The sequence below is a fragment of the Notamacropus eugenii genome, chromosome 2 (assembly GCF_028372415.1).
Source record: "Notamacropus eugenii isolate mMacEug1 chromosome 2, mMacEug1.pri_v2, whole genome shotgun sequence".
NCBI classification, from domain to species: Eukaryota; Metazoa; Chordata; class Mammalia; order Diprotodontia; family Macropodidae; genus Notamacropus; species Notamacropus eugenii.
The window spans coordinates 385,431,588-385,455,724 of record NC_092873.1 but is presented as its reverse complement, the minus strand read 5'-3'; the positions used below and the strand labels follow the sequence as shown (position 1 = coordinate 385,455,724).

General features: G+C 44.4%; 1 protein-coding gene across 1 annotated transcript in view; it reads right to left on the bottom strand.

The window, feature by feature from the left end:
- The window catches only part of VANGL2 (VANGL planar cell polarity protein 2), a 37,320-nt gene extending 18,824 nt beyond the window's left edge, over window positions 1-18,496 (bottom strand). The window contains exon 1 of the mRNA XM_072647414.1: window positions 18,244-18,496. The gene's annotated coding sequence lies outside the window, so the exon portion shown is untranslated. The remainder of the gene's footprint in view (window positions 1-18,243) is intronic.
- Between the last annotated feature and the right edge of the window lie 5,641 nt (window positions 18,497-24,137).

Below are 24,137 nucleotides of genomic sequence, written 5' to 3'. Positions count from 1 at the left end.
CCCACCCCCTACCATGACACCTACCATATCCCATCCCAGTCCTTTTTCTGGATCCCTATCTTCCCCCACATCCCCAAATCCTTTAGTTCCCTCTCACCCTTTCACTCCTAAAATCACGAATCCTCTGCTGAAAACTTCCTGCTACCTAATTAGCCAATCTCTTGTGGCCCCCCATCAGTGACATCAGAGGCTGGGGAAACAGAAAATCCCTTGCTATTAAAAACAAAAACCTTTGGGTTTGCCTGTGCTACCTTGTTGTGTAAGGGATTTGGGAGGAGAATATTCCTATATGGAGTAAGGAGTGAATGAGGCTGGTCATGAAACTTATGTGCCAAGTCCAGAGAGCGATCTCTTGTAGAACTACAATCTTCCTCTTGCCATAACCGGAATTTTACTGCTTGCCAAGAATCCAGAAACTTCCCTGCTTTTACCTTTCATCACCCCCATCCACTTAGGGTACATCCTTAAATAATCCTGTCCCAACACAGGTATCTCATTTTGGGCCTCCTGACCTCCCTTATGTTAATCAAAAAACATTAAGAAATAAGAACCTACTGATCTGGCATCACTGACCATCTACCTCTTCTGGGAAAGTCTGAGCAGCTGCCACAGACTGGGATTGTGGTCAGCACCACATCTTAATCTGGCCTATTTCCCTTCTCACACAGCAATTGGCATATTTCTTGAAATGCCTTTGTTCCCTCCTCTCAACTGATCCCTATCATATCCATTCTTTAAGACTGTGCTCAAGCACTACCTATTCTAGAAAGTCTTTTCTTACCATCCCAGCCTGCACTAATGTCTCTATTTGCTGAATCCCTCCACCGAATCCTAATCTCTCTCCTGACCTACAGGCTTACATCTCCAACTGCCTCCACATGACATCTCAAACTGAATATCCCACAAACTTCTCAAACTCAACATGTCTAAAACAGGAAATAATCAACAGAGGGAAGGCACTAGAATTAAGAGGGATGGAGGAAGGCTTCCTGCAGCAGGCAGGATTTTAGCTGGGACTTGAAGTAAGCCAGGGAGTAATATGTAGAAAGACTGAAAAGGGAATAAGGGGGCAGGCTATGAAGAGACTTAAATACCAAACAAAGGAGTTTCAATTTGATCCTAAAGGTAATAAGGAGTCACTGGAATTTATTCAGTAGGGAGATGACATGATCATACCTGCACTTTAGGAAAATCACTTTGGTAGATATGCAGAGGATGAATTAGAGAGAAGAGTAACTTGAATCAGGGAGTCCAAATAGGCTTTTGCAATTAAGAGGCGATAAGAGTCAGATTAGGATGGTTCATGTGTGAGTGAAGAGGAGGGGATGGATATATGCAAGACATGCTACGGAGAGAAAAGTCTAAGACTTGGCAACTATGGTGGGTTAAAAATAGAACAATATTGAGAATTTTGTTTGATGACATGATTTTGGTTATCAGGTGAGACATAAAAATGTTTGCAATTGTCATGGAGAACGTCCAGCATAGAAGACAAATGGGAGATAGATCCCTATCGAGGAGATCTTCCAGGTGCTCCTGTTTTGAGATGAGACATTGTACAGAACACTGACTGTGCCTCCCACTAAACCTCTGGGTCATCTTGTCCATTCTCCTGTTACCAAATCAGAGACAAAGAGAGAGAGAATTGTCTGTTTTCAAAAATCACCAAAGGAAAAAGGCAGTGTGGTACAGTGGAATGAATATTGTCTCTAGATTCAGAGGAAGTGGATTAGAATCATAAAAATGAGTAATGACCTGTGTAGCCTTAGGAAAATCATTTCACATTCCCAGAACTCAGTTTTCTCATTTTTAAAATGAAGGGGTTGGACCAGAATGTGGTTCCTTTTAGCTTTTAACCCTGTGGTCCTCCTCTCACAAACCCATCCTAGTGTGTTATACACTTGCCCAGCCCCTAAGCCACAAAACTTGTCTGCTCAGGTAAGTGAGGATAATCTCTTCTTTGATCTTACTTCCTAAAGTAAGATCAAAAACTAAAACTTAACCCATTTCACAGAAACAAACTGTAAACCATTGAGGGAGAGCAACTCACAGGGGACAGTGGAATATACTGAAGGAAGGAAGGTTCAAAAAATTATGGACATATGGATTAAACCTAAGGAAATCCCCTATCTCTCACATTAGGTCAGGTGATCAGTCTGCCATGGCCCACTCACCAAATATGTGATGCATTTTCAGTATAAGTTCAAAGCAACTTCCTAAATAGAACCAAGGTTTTCTAGATGCTTTAAAATTAATCTTCAGAATTCTGATTCAGTGCTCTTTCCTTCAGACCATACAGACATGGGTTTCTAGGGAAAATTCACTATCTCCCAATCAATAATTTTGCTCTAAGTTCTTTGAAGACAAGGACCTTTATTCATTTACTTATTCATTAGTCATCTATCAAACATATATTAAATACCAACTGTTTGCAGAACATACATTCCTCTAGTCCTCAAAACTTCTCAGTATCAGCACCTATCCCCTCTTTGGATCACAGATTCAGCAGTATTTCTAAGTTTCACTCATTCTTACTCCTTACCTGTGCCTTTGATGCTCATCTCTCCCAAGAATTCTAGGACCTAGCTCTAGAAGCTATCTATTCTCTCCTGAACCTTCAGTCTTTCTCTCTCCATTATCTCCTTCTCATCTGCTTACAAACATGCTCAAATCTCCCCCAATCAGGAAAAAAATCCCTCCCTTGATACTATCCCATCTCACTTCTCCCTTTCCAGACTGAACTTTTAGGAAAACTTGTCTACACCTGAAGTCCCTGTTTCTTCATTCCACACTTTCTCCTAACCCTTTGTTACCTAGCTTACATCTCTACATACTAAAACTGCTCTTGCAAAGGTTACCACGGAATAGAACTCTCTAGAACCAATGGTCTTTTTTTCAATCCTGATTCTCTTGACTATTCTCTAGCTTTGGACAGTTTTATAACTTCCTCCTACTGGATACTCTCTCCTCTCATGGCTTGAAAGAGAACACTCTGCAGTTCTCCTAAACCTCTCTAATCACTCCTTTTCTGTGCCCTTTATTCATCCTCTTCCTTATCTCCTTAACATGAGTGTTCCCAACAGTCTGTCCTTGGTCTTCTCCTCTCCCATGACAATCTTACTCACTCCCAAGGTCTTACCTCCCACCTCTAACCAGATCACTCTCAATTCTATATGCCCTTGTCCTGACTTTGTTCCTGAATGAGAGAATTCAAGGAGCTGTAAGCAAAAGTTTCAGAGAAAGTCAGCATCTAAACTGATGGGCATATCATTATGTTCCACAGAAAAGATCTCAAAGAAAACAAGAAGAAGCCTATATGTCCTGTCCTAGGTGCCAGCAAGTCACCTCCAAGAAAGCCTGCTAATTCAGATGTTATGGCTAAGGATGCTGAACTTTATCAGAATGACCTCTAGTTGGTCTCAGGTAGAGGCGAAGAAAGGGAGAAAAAAAAGAGAGAGAATTTTTTAAGTTTAAAAAATTGTTTTAGCATGTAATTGGGAAAAATAAAATATTATTTTTAAAAAAAAGACCTCTGGTTGAACATTTTCAGGGCACATCTGTCCTTCCATACTTCCATAAATGGACTCAGTCCATATGAGTATCTCACAACTAGGACCACATCTTGAGCCATCGCTGGTATCTAGACAAACTTTAAACATGGCCCCTACCTTAGCACTCATTCTCATCACAGCCCCCATAAGACATGAAGGGAGAACCTACCATTGATTGATTTTATGAAGAGAATCTCTTTATTTTACTCCCATAAAGAGAAAAAAAATCTTCAGTGGCTCCCTATCATCACCAAGTAAAGTTCAATGCCTTTCTCCAGCACTCAAGGACTCCAACATCTGGAACTTCTTACATCTGAACTATTATCTTATTCCCCTCCATGAATTTTAGGTGAACTACAGTCACACAAGACTCCCCTGCAATCTCCCACCTACCTCTCTGCCTTTGCTCACATGGTTCTCAGTGCCTCCACACTCCTACCCCTTCTCGACTTTACCCATCCTTTAAAGCTCAAATCAAAGTTCCTCATCATCAGAACTCTCTAATATGAAAGTGAGTCTGTATTAGGGTACCCTCACTAGGGTGGAAACCTGAGATAAGGAGAAATGTAAGGAATCTAGGATCTACAGGACTTGGTAAATGACAGGATATGAAGTGTAGACATGAGTTACTGAAGATTTTCCAATAGACAACGCTCTATACAAAGTTGTCTATGTTAAAAAAAAAAAGTCTGATTCAATTCATTTCAACAAGTATTTATTACTCCTCTCCTGAACAAGGAAAGATATAAAGCTTAAACAAGACCATGTACTCACAGAATTTGGTACAAACACAAATAAACTAACACAAAATATTACATAAGTATCACATTGTCAGGACTAAGAAATAAAGCACTGAGGAGGGAATGCTACTTATAGAAAGGAAGACTCCAGGTCTCTAAATGGTTAAAAAAGAAAGAAAAGTTAAAATAAAGAAAATTTTAAAATAAAAAAACTAAAGGAGTATTTGATTTGAGACTTTAAAAATAAATAGGAATGCAAAAGGACCGAAGTGAAGGGGGGGAGGAAAGAGCATTCCAAACATAGGCAAAGATGTAAAGCAAAGGCATGGAGCTGGGGAATCACAGCACATTTAAGGGGTAGAGAATAAACCAGTTTGACTAGAGCATAAAGTCTGCAGCTCCTCCTCATTTCTTCCCACACACTCTATCTCCCCCACCCACCCACTCATGCCAGTGCACCGTACATAGCAGACACCTAATAAATGTGTTTTCAATCAATCCAGGTCTCCTAAGAGGTGAGGCTAGATGAGCCACAGCTCTGGGAGCAGACACATTCCAGTCCCAGATCTTCCTCAGACTCCAGGGAAAGACAGACTGAATCCCCAAGATTTGGTGGAATCAGCAAAGTCAGACATATTCAAATAGACACAAGTAGACCCTAGCCCAGATGCCTACCTACTCTGATAGATACATACACATACACATACACACTCCCTGGCAAGAAAAGCCACTTCAAACACACGCAGCAGAGAGGTTGATTGCGTTGTGTTATCCTCACCGATAAATTTAAAAAACAGACACAGGGTCAGCCACCAGTACCCGCCTCCCCCTAGTCCTTTGTTCTTGCCTGTTCAGCCCACAGGCCCCTTCCCAGCCACCCACCCCTACCCCCTGCCTGGGAAACAGGCTCAGGCATCCACCTCCTTCCCCAAGCTACTCTTAAAGAGACAGCAAGATCATTCTCTTCTACTATCCCCACCACCCTCATGCACTAACCAACCTCCTCCACCAAAAAAAATAAGACAGGGTACCTAGAAAGTCCCAAATATCACCCACCAAAGGTCACTGAAAAGTCTAGGACAGAATTCAAAAGTATGGGACCCAAGCCTGCTGCTCCCCCCAATACCCAACTACCAATCCAACCACAACAGAAAGGAAAAGGAAGGAATCCTTCCCCATTTAACTTAGTCCCAGGGGTTGGGCATCAGTGTCTCCAGGATTCTCAGGCAGGATTCTCAGGAAAGGGGGTGGGGACAAGAGAGAGCAACAAGTAGGAATGTTGAAAGGGAGAGGGGGAGGGAATTATGGGCTTGGGGCGGAGCAGGGAGCTCACAGGGATAAGAAGGGGCCTCTAAATTGGGACTCCAAGCCCTCCCCCAACCTATCTTCTCCTCCAAAAAATCTAATTCTCTTCAACAGCCCATATGGGGTTAAAAGAAGGCCAGAAAGAGGGAAAAGACTCTTCAAAAAACAGGGGGGACCCCCTCCCCCAAAGGTCTTTCAGAAATAAAATTAATGGAATGTCTTACCCTCATCCCGAGGGAGTTGGGGGGAGGGGGGGTCTTTTGTCCCTGCTGCCCAGCTTCTCCCACATTGATCACCATAGCAACCAAAGCCCCCTGTTGCCTAGGTGATGGCAGCCAGGTCCTGGAACCCATACCCAGCATCCAAAGCGAGAGACGTTATGGGGATGGGGTAGGGGAGAGGTTAGGGACTAGAGAAAAGAATGGGGTTTCTCCTCCTTTAGCTCCTGCTTTTGTCTGGGCTCTGGGATCAGATTTCTCCAGGAAACAATCGAAGCAAAAGCCCCAGAAAAAACAAATCCAGTGCAGTAGCTTCCCCCCACCCCCACATGTCTTCCCACCCACACAAATACACACACACACACACACACACACACACACACACACACACACACACACGGAGGGGAGAGCAGCCTTTGAGATTGGAGGTGTGCAGACAGTGCTGCCCAAAACCCAACAGAGGAATGGACCCTGCTCCATTCATACCAGGCCATTCAGATTGGATGGGGCTTGGCCACCTGATCCCCAAGACAAAACAAATATAGGGCACATGTACATGTACACTCAGTGCACACACAAGAACATAAACAACACAACAGGGGGGCAGGCAAACAGAAGTGCAATGAATCAGGATTAGGACCAAGATACCTCTCTCTCAATTACATCCAGTTCTGGTCCAATTCTCAGCGCAGTTCCAGCATGAGCAGCGACAGGCCATGGATAAAAAGAGTCAGAGAAGCCAGGACTAAGAGAAATCACTCCAGGGGCCAGGTTTATTCTGTGAAAGAAGGTAGAGGCTGGAAACTAGCACTCAAGATTCCTAAATTCTAGTTCCAGCTCACTACCCATGTGCCCTTAAACAAGTCAATTCATCTTGGTGGTCTTGTTTTCTCATATATAAAATAACAAGCTAAGGCTAAATAATCTCAGAAGTCACACTAGCTCTAAAATCCTATGACATACTTTATGAAAAAGGGCACCCCATGACTCCTAATCCCCACCATGGATCGTTGTGTTTGTCCTTCATTCTCGAAGAGGACCATGATATCAAGATGATGACATGACCTGCAGTTGACTTTGATTTGAGTGAGGGAGGGCTGTGCAAGGGCACCAACCTCACTTTCTTCTCCTGTGCTATCTGGACCCACTATGGATAGGAATAGTGGAACTGAGATAATATTGCAACCAGAAGAAAGTTGAAGAACTTTCTGGAAATAAAAGCTATGATACAAAAGAGTCTGAAGCAGAAGAATCTTCCAGGACAGGAAGTGTTGGTATGGGGTAGTTTTTAAATAGAAGTTAATCCAAACATTTGAGATTAGGGAAGTTTAGTCTTTCCTGTAGGAAGCTCTAGCATGGGCAAAATAATTTCATCAGGCCCCCTCCTACAGAACTATCTATGAAACACATTCCAACAAACAGGTCAGAGCTTGGACCTGACTCCATACTCTGCCCACCACAAACACGTGTATACATGTAAACACTTGTGTGTGTGTGTGTGTGTGTACACATGCATGCATGCATGAGCCCACACCCTTTGCTAATAACCTGTTTTATCCCTGGCTCTAGTCTTACCCACCTTTGCCCACCATAGGTCCTTGGACTACTCCCCTTTCCATTACTCCCCTTCATATGCTTTACATTCCAGTCAAACTTTCCCCTTATCTTACATCTCATAATGTTCAAACCCTCTGAGGCCCACTGCCCTCCACTCCATACCCAAAACACTTGCCCTCTTGCCCTCCTCCCCTCCCCCTCTTTAAATCTCTAGCTCAACTGCTGCCACCTTTACAAGGCCCTTCTCTTCAATTTGTGTTTCCCTAACATCATCAAAATTATGTTTTGTATTTACTTATCTTTGTATATATTATTTCCCCTCAATAGAATAAAAGTCACTTAAGGGTAGGGACTGCTTTAATTTTTGCCTTTGTATAACCAGCACCTAGTACAATACCTGGCACAGGGTAGGCATTTAATAAATGCTTGTGGAATTTGATTGAAAGTGACTTGTCTGAGGTCACTCAATTATTAAGTGATAAAGTCAGGGTTTGAACCTTTGTCTTCTAACTCCAAATTCATCATTCTTTCAACTACATTTTGCTGCCTAATAATCCAACATCACCATGTTATAGATCATTGACCTGTTCTCTGTACTGATGTTCCCTGTGAGATGTGAAAAGGAGCAGAACGTCAAAGCATGCAGTCCCATCCCTGCTTCCACTATACCAAACTTCTAGACTCTGACCCCTGAAGCTCATAATTAACTCTTAGAAGTCATAGGGCCTAGGCCAACCAGCCAAAGGATTATTGATCTGCATCTCCACTACATCCTGAACGTGCAAAATGAGCAAATAACAAGATATTGGTTAGATCTGGTCTGGGTGTCTTATGATGAAGCATTGGTCATTGGTGGTTGACTTGACTTCACTGGAAAAGAAGTGATATCCCCCTGACTATGCACATATCACAATTCCCCTAAGCCTCTACTTAAAAGTCAATCCAGCAAGGAGGAAAGTTCTAAATCTATGATATTATGAGAAGTAGGGCTTTGTTTTGTTTTTTGCCTAAGTTTCTAATCTAACTGTAGTTAGTTCACAGCAGGTCCACAGATATTGCGGGCCAGGAGAAACTAGCAGAACTGGGGATATTTTGAGTTTACCCCACACTTTCATATCACCAAACCAGGGCTCTTATGAGCCACTTGCATAGATCTGGGACAATTCACATAAAAACAATCATAATAATTAATAATAATAGCTAGCATTTATATAGCATCTGCTATGGATCAGACACTGTCCTAAGGGTTTCACCTCATTTGATTCTCCCAACAACCCTGGGAGATAGGTGTTATTATCATCCTCATTTTTCAGCTGAGGAAACAGAAGCCAACAGAGGTTAAGTGACTTTACAAGGTCACTTAGCTAGTAAGTGTCTGAGGCCAAATTTGAACTCTGATCTTCCTGATTCCAGGTTCAGCTCTTTATCCACTGCACCAGCCATATAGCTGCCTCTGAATAACTTTTGAGTAGTATACATAAATAATTTTTAATAACCCTGAAAAAAATGTATAACTGTGTCCCCAGGTGGATGGATCTGGGTCTAGACCTTGAGCACAGAGGATATTAAAACAGTTTCAGGATTTTGGCAGGGGAGAAGACCCAGGGAGTTCCTTGAGACGGCTTTTCACTTCCTAGCTTTTGTTACCTGCTGTTACATTCCTGGACAGCTTTTACCCTAAAGTTTGTTGAATATGTTTTTATCAAAGGAGTTGTGGATCTAAATTCTCAAGCTCTGAGTGATCCACTGAACCAAATGTGTAAATCTAACAGAGGCAAAGAATAGAATGTTAAGAGTTAAAAAGGACTTAAATTATCCAGACCAACATCTTTACTATACAAAGAAGAAAATGATCCAGGGATGGTGAGACTCCCTCAGGTCACAAAGATGTGTGGTATAGTAGAAAGAACTTTGGATTTGGAATGAGACAACTTGAATTCTAGCCCTAGTCACACCAATGATCAATCAGCTAAGTACACTTCTTAAAGACCTCCAGACTTCATGAGAAGGTATTTTGTAGAAGATAAGCCTGGTCAGGGAAGGATTAGACTAGATGAGCTCAAGGATCCCTTCCAGCTCTGAGATTCTCTGATCTGGGACCAGAGATAATTTCTCTGGGCTTCAGTTTACTCATCCCTCAAATGAGGAATATAAAACTTGCACTATCCACTTCCCAGGGTCGTCATTTGCAAATCCTCACTAAAGTCATTCTCTAATAGCTCATCATGGTATGAAGGGAAGCCTGGTCTTTGAAGGTTCTTCTCATCAGGAAAGGCTTAGAGCATCAACCAGAGCAGGGGTGGGGAAACTGCAGCCTTAAGGCCTCATGTGGCATTCTAGGTCCTTGGATGTGGCCTTTTGACTGAGAACAAGTTTTATGGAACAAATCGTTTTCTTAAGGGGATTTGTTCTGTGAAGTCTGGATTCAAAGGGTCACACTCGAGGACCTAGAGGGCCACATGTGGACTCAAGGCCGCAAGTTTCCCACCCCTGACCCAGAGAGCCAGCCTAGACAAATGCAGATTGGCTTGTCACCAAAAAGTTGTCCATATGGCCAATTCAGTTCAATAAATTTATTGTGAACTTTTTTTTTTGTCACAATAAACCATCTTCTAATAAAGTCATCTTCTAAGGCATGGAGGGGTTCCAATCAGTGGAGGGCAGACTTACAATAAGGAATTCTTAGGAAGCTAAATATTGGTGCATTGGTGAAAAAGAACAGGGAACCAGCTCTCTAGACTCCCAATCCTCTGTTTCTTGCACTGTACCACACTGATTGCCCCCTCCCAAACAGTACCATTTGAGAGTAAAATTCCCAAAGAAGTCACTCAGAAAAAGGATCAGCATAGATTCTACTCTCTCATAGGAGCCCCATATCCTGTGGGTATGGGATCCCAGCTCTCTGGGAGTCTATATGGTCAGGGTAGGAGATGAACAACTGACCTAATGTGCAGCCCTATCCTCTCCCTTAGGCCACAGACTCCCATAGGCCCTAGACCTAAACCACAGAAGGGAAAATGAATGCAACAGATCCAAAGTCTGAGACAAACAAGAAGGGGTCCATGAACCTCATCCAGTTCCATACTGGGCCCAAGCACTTCCCTACCCACTATTCTAGAATGAAGGATCTCTAAGCCTTATTGTCTTCTCTCCTTGACTAGGAAGTAGACATGTAATCTTTTGACAATGTAACAAACCCATCCCTCTGGAGAGGCGGCATTTCCTATCCTGACTCTGTACTACACCTCTCTATTCAAGAAGGGAAAAACTAAGGCACAGAGAAAGAGCAATAGAATAGCCCCTGGAGTTGGAACTCTTTATCCCTATGCCCTAAGAAAATGTGCACTGCCCCTTGGGTGGCACATCTGACTGGGAGGTCAGAAAAATAGGTGGAGCTACTGTGAGATGAAGAAATTACAGCGAGGGGGCGGATGGGGGCTGGGCTCCAAGAACCACAGATTGTCCATTGGAAGTTGGCATTGGGTATCCTTGCCCCCACCCTGTTTACCTGACACTCTCCCAGGGCAGCTCCCAGCAGCCTCAGACATGAGCTCACCATCCTCACTGGCCTGAGGGGGTAGGGGGATGACAGGCAGAGATCAAGGATCGCTCTCCATTGGACTCCACAGAAGGGGAAGGGCTATTCCTCTGTCAAAGGCCTGTGCTTGGGTTCAAGGAAAGAAGGCCTTCTCACCACTAGGCCATCAATGCATGGAAGTGAGAAGGGCAGAGAACGAAAAGGGTCCTTCAGGACTATATATGCTATTCCCTTAGAAACCTGGAAAGACTCCTGCTGGCTCCACCCAGCTCCATTCTACCCCACCCAGCCCAGCGGGCTCTGCAGAGACCTGCTTTGCTCTCTCTTCATCCCCATCCCCACCCCCACCTTAGCTCCCAGGATCACACAACCTGCCCCCCCCTCCCCATTCCCCAGCCTCTCCCAGGCCCATTCCCACTGTTCCCACAACCGGTCACAGAAAGAGCAGACTAGGGGGTTGGAGGGGGGGAGATAGGTTGAGTAATCTCATTGGCATCGGTCCCAGGCAGGGCTAGGGGGAGGGGGCAAGAGGCAGTGGGGCTGGTAGAGAAAATCTGGACCCCTGGGTTCCCCCTCCAAGGGCAGGATTTAGCATCCCCACCAAATCACAAGCTTCAGCTAGCTTCCTGACAACTCCAGAGTGGCAAAGGATTCCCTACACACACCTGAGAGGAGGGGCAAGAATAGACATGTGGATAACAGGAAGTGTGTGCCCTGGATTCCAATCAGTGAGGCCAACTTCCCCTGTGCTCCCCCTCCTCCAAAAAAAATTCTTCTTTTTCCAAACAATCCCATCTCCTTCCCCCACCCCTACAACCCAGTTCCATCAGTGTCTTCCACCAAACCAAGGTCATGCTCCTCATGCCCAAAGTTTAGTAACCCATACCATACCTGGCCCTGCAATCTAGGGAGGCAACAAGATGGGCTTTTTTGTGTATATGAGGGGCCTAGGGAAGAGAATACAAAGAAGAGACAGGGATCTAGGTGGTCACCTGAGAATGAGTGTGGGATAGACCTAGGAGGGGAGGGTTCATAGCATAGGCCTCCTTAATTGAAGGGCAGGAGGGAATGGGATGGGGCTGATATAGGTAAGAGGAAGTGAGAGATATTAACCTGGGATAGACCTATATAGAAAAGGCAGTGAGGTAAGCAAGGAGTACATTTGTAGAGGGGGCAACTATGTGGAGCAGAAGGTAGAGTGCTAAGCCTGGAATCAGAAGAATATCTTCATGAGTTCAAATATGGGCTCAGATACTTACTACCTGTCTGACCCTAGGCAAGTCACTTACCCTGTTTGCCTCAGTTTCCTCATCTATAAAATGAGCTGGAGAAGGAAATAGCAAACCACTCCAGTATCTTTGCCAAGAATATTCCAAGTGGGGTTATGAAGAGTCAGACACAACATGTATACATAGAAATCAGAGTCCATGTGCAAAGGACCTTGGCGGGGAGGGAAGAAAGGAAGGGGAGTAAGAAGCAATGGGACAGACCTAATTGTGCATTAGAAGGGAATGGGCATAACTGGAAGGGGGGAATAGAAGCCACTATGGGGTGAATCTAGTTTTACGTAGAACAACACAAAGGACAGAAAGGGGATTATGGACTAGGCCTAGATGGATTGTAGAGACAGACCATGGGAGGGGAGGGTCTAACACATACACAGGAGAGACAGAAGCATGTCTTCTACCCAACTCAGACTCTTCCTCCTTGTTGGCAGACTGGCAAACACAGATAGGTGCCAGCCTCCCCAACTCAAAAAGGACCCCAGGGTGAAGGCTCCTCCCATTCTCTCAATTACCCCATCCCTACCCAAAGCTTTTAACTCTAATAAAAGATTTTTAGCAACCCCTCCTCTCCCCACAGAGCCATTCCTGGAGTTAAGCAGGTGAGAAAATGAGTGTCTCCATTCACACTCAGTTGTTTTTAAAGTTCCTCTGTTCACACTTCAGTCTCTGCACCTGTCCCTCTCCACCCCCAACTTCCCCTTTAAAAATAAATAAATAAATAACAAAGAGGAGAGAGTCCAGGGACAGCACAAACAAAATGCAAAGTCTTTGGAGGGGGGAGATAACTGATGGATGGAGAAGACAGCAAGGTGATGCTTTTTCATATCCCTACTTACAGAATACCACCATTCCTGTCAATCATTCCCACACATCTCTATCACATACAGTGGCCCACTGGAGAGGGAATCAGACATCCTCAAACCAAAATTCCAGCATGGTAGTGACAGGAGTGCCCTAATGACAATAATATTAAAAATGTTTATTTTGCACGAAGAAGCTCTGTGGATACAGAGACCACAGAAAGCAACAATCCTGGATGCAAGATGATTTCCCCACCCACACCCACACCTATCTCCCATAGAGAAATCTGCCTACGGTATCTCTTCCATCAGAGTAGAAATTGGGAAGGAACTAAGAGGATATGCAATGTCTTCCTCTAGATCTCCTACCCCCCATCAAGCAGAATAGAGATGATTAACATAATGGTGAGGAGAGCCCTATGGCTAACATTCCCATGCTATGCTCTTTCAACATTAGGAGTACAGCACCAATCATCTCCTTCCTTCTTTCCTAGAGTTGGGACTCTAAGATGCCAACACAGTTCATCCACCACTAAGGTTCTTTCCAAATTTGGGCCCTGTGTTCCCATGGGTCCCAGATGCCAACAACTGCCTAACAAAGGCCATATCCACCACACTTCTTAAGAAGGGGAGACCCTACTGAGATCTTTTTCCTACTCAATGCTTCTTCCTTTGGGGTTCCTAGAGACCTCATCTCTCCATTTTCCTTAAGAAAAGGAAAGCAAAGGTTAGACAGATAAATTTAGCAGAGTCCATGAAACTTCATACTTCTAATTCCAGAAAGGATACTGTTCAAAAAACATACTGAACTTGAAATCACAGAACCTGAATTCTAATTCCAGCTTTGACTCATACGTCCTGTGTAACTCTGGACAAGTCACTTGATCTCTCTGGGCCTTAAGTTTTCTGATCTGCAAAATGAGGTTACGTTATATGACTTCCAAGATCCCTTGCAGCTATAGATCTATGAACCTGTAGTCCTATGATCCTCTCTGTCTTCAGTCCTAAGGGGGTCAGATAATACATAGGACCACTGAACACCATTAAGACTCACCCCTGTGCTCCTCTCCAGGAGCTAAGAAACTCACTAATAATGAGGGGAGAGGGCCCGAGTCATCTTACATGTTCCAAAGTCTATCCCTCAACCTAACTGCCACGTTTGTCTGAATTGCAGAGGCCCCATGGGACAAAGGAGGCCCCCAGATTCCTGCCCCACCCCTGCCCCCAGCTCCTTCCCACTCTCCCCTCTCCTCACCCCACCCTGATAACTCAGAGATTCTTGGCTAGCCACTCTCCCAAACTCTTTCCCAGGTGTTCAGTCTGTAATTATGAGCCTCGCCAGGGGCATCAGGCCATATAGGGCTTCATTTTCATAGGGCCCAACAGAAAGAGTGTCTATGTCCCAAATTTGCACAGAGCTGGGCAGAGGAGATGGCAACCCAGGCAAGTACCAGTTAGAGATTTACCCTGAGCCTTCCCAGTTCCAGACAGAAAGAAGGAGAATAAGAGCTACATAAGGTCAAGACAAAACTCTCTCTTCAGCCCTGCCTCCCAACCTGGTATGGAGACCTCACCTTGAAGGAGGTAATTCACCTTATAGCCAGACAGCTAGTTAGACCATCCTTACAAGTCATCAGTGGCAGACAAAAGACGAAGTTAGGAGAGGGGAGTTAAAAACAAGGCTAGATACAGAAGAAATCTAAATAGGAAAATTCAAGAGATGAAGCAAGACAAAATATGTCCCCAACCTTTGTCTCTGGAAGTAGAGATGGTGTTTCCAAACAACGTGAAGGAATCAGGAATCCAGGGCACAAAAAAGAAATCAGGAGTCGGGTCTAACAGATACCAAGCAACAGGTCAAGATCAAATAGACTTCCTAAGAGGTTGAAAGCATGGAGAGAGTCAGCATCTCCCATCCTTTTTCATCATGATCCTCTTCCTAGCCCCAGGGATAAAAAGTGACAGGTATCATTAGTCCCATTTTATAGAAAGGAAAATAGAGGCCCAGAGAAAGAAAGAAACTTGGCCAGGATCACATGATACATCAAAGGCTAAGCCAAAACAAGAACCCAAGTTCTTCATTTCCCTATTCAGGGCTTTCTCCATTTAACCTTCTAATAGGGAGACAAGTCAAGGGTGGAATGACAAAAGACACAAAGGTAAAGGTAGCTAGGGTAATCTGAGTTCCTGAAACCCTCCTGGAGGGAACAGAAGCGTCCTACATACTTTCCACTTGCTCATAGCAGCTCTTCTAAACTGTTATGCAGCTAAGTCTCCTGTCCATGAGACTCAAGAGATCATATACACACTGGTGTGGGGGTGGGAGGGCAGGACCAGAAATATAGCAGGAGATACTCTTCAACCAAACACTTCTGGTATTCTGATTACTGATTCCTATCTGACTAAGATCCCTTTGAGTACCAAGTGAATCCTAATGGGATTGGGGCACAGCCAGTGGACAGTGACACCTTGGATTAAGATGTGGGAAGATCAGAGCTCACTAAATTAAAGAAGAGTGCTTGCTTCTGGAAGAGCCTCACCTTACTAATTTAGACTAGCATCCTAACCCCTTGACCTGAGGATAGTTAGGTTGTGAATCTGTGAGCATGCTACTTTAAAAAGGAAGTCCTGTCCTAAACCTTGGTACCTTCCCTTTCCAGGATTGCCATTAAAGTGAATCTCTTGGGGTCCCTGGGCCAGCCACTTCCTCCCTTGACCCAGAGAGGGAAGAAAGAAGCCAATTCTGTTCTCTGAAGAGAAATAATTCCATTTGGAAGTACGGCAATTGGGACCCCACACCACAGTAATAGATGAGAGCAGATCTGTAAACCTTATACTTCCCTTTCCCCTCTAACCCAAACTGCTCACAGATTTTAGCCCCAGTTCATATCCTTCAGCCCCCTCCGTCCTAACCCTCAGCTCCCATCCTATCCTTCAGCTCACACACCCTTCATCCCATATGCTTAGCTCTAATTCCACATCCTCAGCCTTTATACTCTAAGGTCTCAATCCACAAGCATACTTTCAGCTCTCAGCCCAAATCCATACACTCAGCTTTTATCCTAATCCCATGTCTTCAGCCCTATCCTATATCCTCATCCCACACCCTTAACCCTCAGGTCTCAGTATCCATCTCAGATCTTCATCCTCTACCTTTTATTCCTATTCCAAATCTTTACCGCACACCCTCAGTTCCTATTCTCTCTCCTCAGCCCCTGTCTATATCCTCAGCTCACATCCCATACCTTCAGGTGGACCCAACTCATACATCCTCAGCTTCCATCTTATGTCTATATACCCAGTTTTCATCCTCCACCCTCAAGCTTGCCTTCAACCTACACAGGCTCTTCTCAGAGCAGAGGGGAGGCCCTGAATTGTACTCCATAAACAAACCACCACTTACTCTATTACCCCCAACCATCATGTTCTCTTTTCCCAAATCTCTCATCTTAATCTCAAAAGCTTGACTTACTAGTGGATTAAGATCATCACTACCCTAACACCTCCTCAACCATTCTTCTCCCTCTTTCCTTCTTCCTGTATCAGAATCCCAAAACTCCACAAAAGCCTTGGAGCTCCAAAATCAGAAATGAGTGGCAAAACACTCACCCTGGGGAAAGGTAGTATGGGCAAAGTATAGGAAAAAAAGGTTAAGTGTTTGGAGGAAGGCCAAAAGTCATAGCAGAGAAGACATGAAACTTGGGAAGAGAATCCAAGAGTCTGGACTCCCCTACCCCTTCTTGTAAGGGTTGAAAAAAATACTCAATCAAACCCAGACCCTTACATAAAGCCCCTCCCCCCTCAGCCCTATAAAAGTCTCCACTTTCCACCAACTTCCCCCTGGGCATGGATGTAGAAAAGAGTTTTGAGGTGAACATGCCACAATGAACACATACCGGCCACGAGCAAGCACTGCCTGACCCACAAAAGGTTGCCTACCCATTCCCACCCCATCCTTGTTTCCAACAATAAACCTACTGTTACTGTTCCCAAATCCTCCGAGCACTCCAGGGGACAGAGAGAGAGACCCTTCCTCAGAGAGTTTCAAGTCCACTACCTAGATGGGAAGGGCATAGCACCTCCCAGTACACATACCATCACCACCACATACCCCCTACCCAGTACACATACCATCATCAGGGGCAGGCACTCACTTAAAGGCACACCCATCTGATATTCATATTAAACATCTCAAAACACAGTAGTACACACACACACACACACACACACACACACACACACACACACACACAAGTACACAGACCCTTTAAATGGAAACAACTATCTTCAATCACAGCTCTGGTCCTCCTTATACACACCCTTCCTCTTAAGACACACGCCCCCATCCTGCTCAATATTTGGGCCTGCATACACAACCCTTACCAAGGGTTATACATATACCTTTACCAATATACATACACCTATGTTAGACAAACATTCTCATTCCCCTATTATACACATCTCCCTTCCTCAGTATATAAGGACACACATACAGATCCCCTAACACCAGGGACACTCCACACGCTCCCTGCCCCCATACAGACGCTGGTAGCTAGAGAGAAACCCCTACACACCCCAAACACGAAGGCACACACCTGCAGGGACAGGCGTGCACGAATACAAACACAAAGACAGGCTAGGACACACATGGCCCCCCCCCTCCCGACAATTCTCACAGTGGCAGGTCCTTTTGCCCTCCAAAGAGGGGAGCATGAGAAAAGGGAAAAGGGGGTGGTTGCTAGGGCCCCCAAGAAAGCCCAGCCAATCCCCTTCTACAAGCTCCACACCCGCTCCCCCTTTACAGCCCCTCCAGCGTCCTCCTGAGACTCCATACATCCCCCCCAGACGCGACACGCCCGCACACCGATCCTCTCCCCAAGCTTCAAAGCCACCTCCATATCCCCCTGAAGCCCCGCCCGCTCCGGACTCCAGGTCCCGGGCTGAAACCCGCTCCCTCAGGGACCTCTCAGGCCCCCGCCCCGGCCCCTAGCCCAGGAAAGTCCCCGGCTTGCCAGGCCCGAGCCCCGCCCCCCCGTGCGCCCCTTCCCCTCCCCGACCAGGGGGGCCCTGCAGGGTGGAGGGGCGGGCCAGAGGCGGGGAAGCCGAAGATCGCCCCCCGAAACCCAAGCCCCCCTTCCCCAGCCCGGGACACCCCTCCCTCGGTCCGGCGCCGCGCCTGGCTTTTTCTTTTCTTTTCTTTCTTTTTTTTGCAAACTTTGCCCGCGCCCCCCGCGGCCTCAGCACTCACCCGCCGCTCCCGAGCTGCCCCGGTCTGCTCAGTTCCGCCCCGGCCCGGCCGGAGCCTTTGTATGGCAGCGCAGCGCTCCAGGTCGCTTGGAGCGAACTCCGCGCTCCCGGGCAGCGCTGGCGAGGGGGCGGGCGAGGGAGGGGGGTCGCGGGGGGCTCTTGGTCCTGGTCACCCCCTAGCTCTATCCCAGTCCGCAACCTCTTCCCCCTCTGGGCCCCGGGGGGGCGGGGGGTCGAGGGGGGAGGAGGGGTTCTTCAGGCTCCCATGGCGGGATCGGGGATCAGGGAATCAGGGATCAGGAATCAGATCAGGAGCCGGCTGAACACAGGGGGGAGGGGGGAAGAGGGAGAAGAGGGAGGGGAGAGGGGAGGCGAGCGGAGAGCTTACTCTCCAGCACCTCCTCCCGGGCTGTTCCGGCTGCCGCCGCCCCTCCCGCCGCCTCGTCCATTGTCTGCGGAGCCGCAGTTCCCCGACCAGCCGAGCTACTCACCCCTCCCCTCCCCCTGCCCCCTCTACTCCTAGCTCTCCAAGGCCCTCAGGTTCTTGGAAACTAGTCGTGGAGGGTGCGCGACCCCAGTCCTGGAAGTGGGAGAGGGAAGGACGAGAATTCCCGGGCCCCCGCCCAGCCTAGCCGGCAGCCTCTCCAGGGGTTGGAGATGGGGACGTCTTCCCGCCTTGTCCGAGACGCAGCTCGCAAACCCTGATGATGCTAAGGACGCTCCCCTCTCTTTGCCCCATATCTCTCTTAAAAAGCTAAGGATCTGGGAAGTCGGGAATCCTCTCACACCAATACACCACCCCCCAGTGGCTAGGGGAAGCGAGGGCAGTCTGCGGCTGGGATCAATAGGAAGAGCTCCCCCCCTTTCCCATACGTGCCGGGATTTCCCTCTCCCCAAAAAAATTAATTACTCGGCATTCATGCTGAGCCCGCCCGGGGAGTAGGGGGATGCTCCCTCATTAGCACTTTTTTCTCCCTTTAGATTTGAGCTTCGGGATTAATTACAAAGGGAAACCCATCCAGGGGAAGCGGGGAGGGGAAGGAACTGGGACATATCTGGTTGAGTTGAGATGGGGGTGGGGAAGGATGATTGGGGGAGGGAGAAGAGTTTTCATTTTCTTAGTTTATTTTTCCTTCTCCCCCGAAGCCTGGTGTAGTGGATAGAGGTCTTTCTGGTTTCCTGTCTGCCCTTTGACAGATACTGACCGTATGACCCTGAGCAAGTCATTTAGCCTCTTAGTTCTCTAGGCAACTCTCAGAGAAGACTGTAAATCAAGTCATTAGAAGGAATTCTATGGCTATGAAATCACAGATCCTCCCTCCTCCATAACTGAGTACAGTACCCTCCACTCAGTAACTGCTTTCCAAGTTATCTATTGCAAGAATGAGTTCAACTAACATTACCAAGCAGCTACTATGTATCAGATACGGTGCTAGACACAGAAGATACAAAGTGTCTCCCCTCAAGGAATTTACTGAGGGAAACTGATGTGTACATAGAAAATTAAATACAAAATATATACAAAGAAATTTCTGGGAGGAAGACTCCACCAACTCTAAGCTTCCTGTAGGAAATGGCACGTGAGCTGAACTTTAAATTAAAGGAGGCTAGAGATTCTGTTAGGAAAGTATGGGGGACAATCAATTAAAAAGCATTTATTAAACTCCTACTGTGTGCCAAGAAAAAGGTAAAATGACAAGAGAGAAAACAGCTCTTGCACTCAAGAAGCAAGAGTCTAGTCCAGTCAGAAGAAATAACTTTATATACTTTACATATAACACACATATACACATATACATATACTCATATATACACATATGTATTTCTATATGTGTGTTATGCACAAAATAGGTAAAAAGTGATGGAAGAGACATTATTGACTTTAGGAATCAGAAAACGACCCAAAAAGTTGGACTTGATTTGAGCCCTAAAGGTTACTAGGAAATCTAAGATAGGTAGTGAGTCTAAAAAGCATTTTAAGCATGGGGATCAGCCAGTATAATGGCAAGGAAGCAGAGGACTGAGAATCTTATTTGAGGTACAGTAAGAAGGCTATTTTGGATTGGGAATAATGAGTGATAAGTCTGGAAAAGTAGATTGAAGTCAATCACCCAATCAGGTATTTACTAAATGTCTACTATGCCAAACAGTGTTAGGTGACGGTGACACAAATTGAAAATGAAACAGTCCATCTTGCATTCTAAAGGAGATAACAAATATATACACTCATACACATACATATATACATATACAACAAAATTTAGTACACAGATTGAAGTGCAAGTATATAGGGAATATATATTAAGAAAATAAATACAAGGGAGCTAAATAATAAGGTAGTTATATAAGGAGGGCACTGGCAGTTGAAGAGGGGTTCAGAAAAGGTTTCAGGTAGAAGATAATGCTTACACTATCTTGAAGAAAGAGAGGGATTCTGTGAGGCAGAGGTGAGGAGAAGGTACATCCCTTTAGTGGTGGGGGAGACAAACACAAATGTATACAATGGGAGATGGAGGTCCCTTTGTAAGGAACAGAGAGAAGACAAGTTTGACTGAATCACAGAGTATGGAAGGGAAAGAAACATGCAATGAAACTGGAAAGAAACTTAAAGAACATGTTATGAAGGGCCTAAATGTTCAATAGAGGAGTTTATATTTGATCCTAGAGGTAAGAGAGGACCACTGAGACTCCACAAAGATCTGGAGATGGGAGATGGAATGGAAGAAATGAATAGCCTATTTGTCCCAAACTCCTAGCAGAGAGAGTTAGAGAGAGGGACCCACAACACAAAACTAGAAAGGTCACCAAAGTTTAGGGTCACCACCAGACCCACGTAGTTCCTAAAGAGTTTGGAAAATCTTTAGTACCATAGACCCAAGGAACGGGCTTAGTAATATACTTTCCAGTGGGTCATTTGTTATAACAGGAACCAAATCTCTGACCTCTAGACCCATTAAAAGTATTTTTCACTGACTTCTCCCCTTTCTAGAAGACTTTTGGGAGAAGGCAATTGATAGCTGTGTGGTTTCCACTTTGGTCAGTGAGGCAAGAAGACTAGATGGATAGATAGACATACAGACAGACAGACCAATATATAGACAAAGCATCTATTAAGAAATTATTCCAGGCTAGGCACTGTGCTAGGTGCTAGGGATACACATACAAACATGCAAGACATTTTCTGCCATCAAGGAGTTAGTATTCTGAGGGAATACAACACATAAAGGAATGTTGAAATGGGGGGGAGGAATAGGAATGATTATGATTATAATGTTATCCTACAGTTGTGCTACAAAGGTAGTGTAAGGATAAGATGTAAGATTTGAACCCAGGTCCTCCAAATCCAATGCTTCCCTACTTCTTACATGCAGTAGGGCTATCATATCATCAAAGGTTATAGCACTAAAATGCAAATGACTGTTTTCCCTAGAAGGTTTCCTTGTTGTCACTTTTAATTGCTACTCCAAACACCTACAGCTCTTTCCCCCTCTTCTTAGGCTAATAGGATGAGAACAGAGAAAAAGATATCCTTTCTATCATCCTCTTCTCGTTACTCCTTTCTCTCTAGATTTCAATGGCATTGCTGGATCTCTACCCATTCATGTTTGGTGCCTGCCAAGGTTTACTTCTGGGTACTCTTTTTTTTCTCCCTCTCTACTGTCTTATATGGTGATATCTTATCAGCTCCCATGGATTCAATTATCATCTGCATGCATAAAAATTATCAGATCTATTTATCCTGGCCTCCAATCTTTTATCACCAACTATCTCTTACAAATCTTGACCTGTACATAATACACACATATGTGTATACATAATATACATACCATATATATACACAAATATATATCATATCATGTGCATATACATGCATCTACACATACACATTGTATATGTGTGGGTGGATGGATGCATTCACATATGTATACATATGTATATGTGTGTGTATATTCATTCTCTTTTTCACTAGTTCCTCATCCATGCAACGGCCTCTTTCTCATCTTTACTTCCTGGCTTCCCTGGCTTTCTTCAAGTCTCACCTAAAATCACACCTTCTACAAGAAGCTTTTCCCAACTCCCCATCCCATGGCCTCCTTAATGTTTGTTTTTATATTATAAATATTTACTGAATAATCCTATTTCATGAGAACTCTCATGTAAAGTAAAACACCTGAGTAAAACTAATAATACAGTGACCCTGTCTGACAGTGCATGCAACATTTCACATTATTAGCATGCACCTCCTCTCTATTTAAAAAAAATTAATAGAAATCTATTGCTTGCTCATCTCACTCGCATCTTATTTTTTTAAGGAAAAAAATTTCTTGCAGCAAATATACAGTCAAGCAAAACAGATTCCCTCATTGTCTGCATATATACACATACAAAGAAAATATATATGTATAGTATGTATATATCTTGTGTATATATGTACATGTATGTGTATATATATTATGTGTACACATATGTGTGTATTATGTATGCACACGCACATATATTTCATCTGCTCCCTAAATCTATCACTTTTATCTCATCTTTCATTATCAATACTTTGGAATCATGAATGATCATTGTATGATCATAGTTCTTATGACTTTCAAAGTTATTTTTTTTACAATGTTATTGTATAAATGGTCATATTAGTTCTGTTCATTTCATTCTTCATCAGTTTATAAAAGGCCTCAAAATATTATCATATCACAAAAAAGAAAAATTTTGAAAATCATAATGTCTTGTTTGTACATAGCTGTTCTCATGTTACCTTCTCCCATTAGACTGTGAGCTCCCACCCTCTGATCTGAGAAGATTGCTTCATATTACACACACATACACACACACACACACACACACACACACACACACATTCCAGGGACTGAGTTTTGCCTTTCTTTGCATCCCCAGTGCAAAGCAAAATACCTGGAATATAAGCATTTAATAAATTTCTGTTAGCTGACTGACTGGCCATCAGATAATGCTAAAGATGTAAACATAGAAGAGTCAGTAAATTGTAGAACAATAGATAAAAATATTAAAGTCAGAAGGAAGAATAGTTTCCTGAGGGGGAAAAATAATGACTAAGAATGAGAAAAAGTCTTCTGTTTTGATTTTAGCTGTGTTGGGGGAAAAGGAATATTCAGAAAAGGAATGGAATAATTGCTGCTTGGGGTGGTTACCTTTTATATTACTTTAGTTTTTTGTCCCAAGACTGATCTTTGGATTGTAAAAAAGAGAGAACAAAAAACAGATAACATGGATATGATACCTAATATTAGTAGAGAGATAGTGGGAGAGTGCCAGTGGCCCTTCATCACCCACAATATTCTTCTTTCTTTAGAGATTTCCAAGCTTTCTTTCCTCCTTCCTCCCTCACACACCCTAACTTCTCATTTCCTCAGTCTAATTGGTTTTCATGACCAACTCCTCCTCTCAACCTCAGTCACTCACACAGATTGTTCTACTAAGTTTGCCATCATCCACATATTCCATTTCCATATCCAAAAGTCTCTTATCTGATAATAATCTTTAATCATTCCATCTTTCCCTATGCCTTACAAACCCCTAATATTGCTCTTTATCCTCACTATGACCTCCATCCCTTAACTCCTTTTCCAGGCCATTACCCTCGTACTGCTTTCACTCTCTTTCCTCCCCTAGCTCAAACCCTTTGTGAATCAACTCAACTCTACACCATCCTCTGCTCATCAATCCCTAGCCTATTACCAATTACAACTTGCCATATCCAACCCCTAAATTACTCCCACCATTTGTCTCTTTTCGTCCTATTCATGAGCTGTCAAATGGAGGGAGGAAACTGTGAAATTATACTGACTAAATCCACTACAAATTTATGTTATCTAATATCAAATGGGCCCTCACTGCAGCAAGGTAATTATT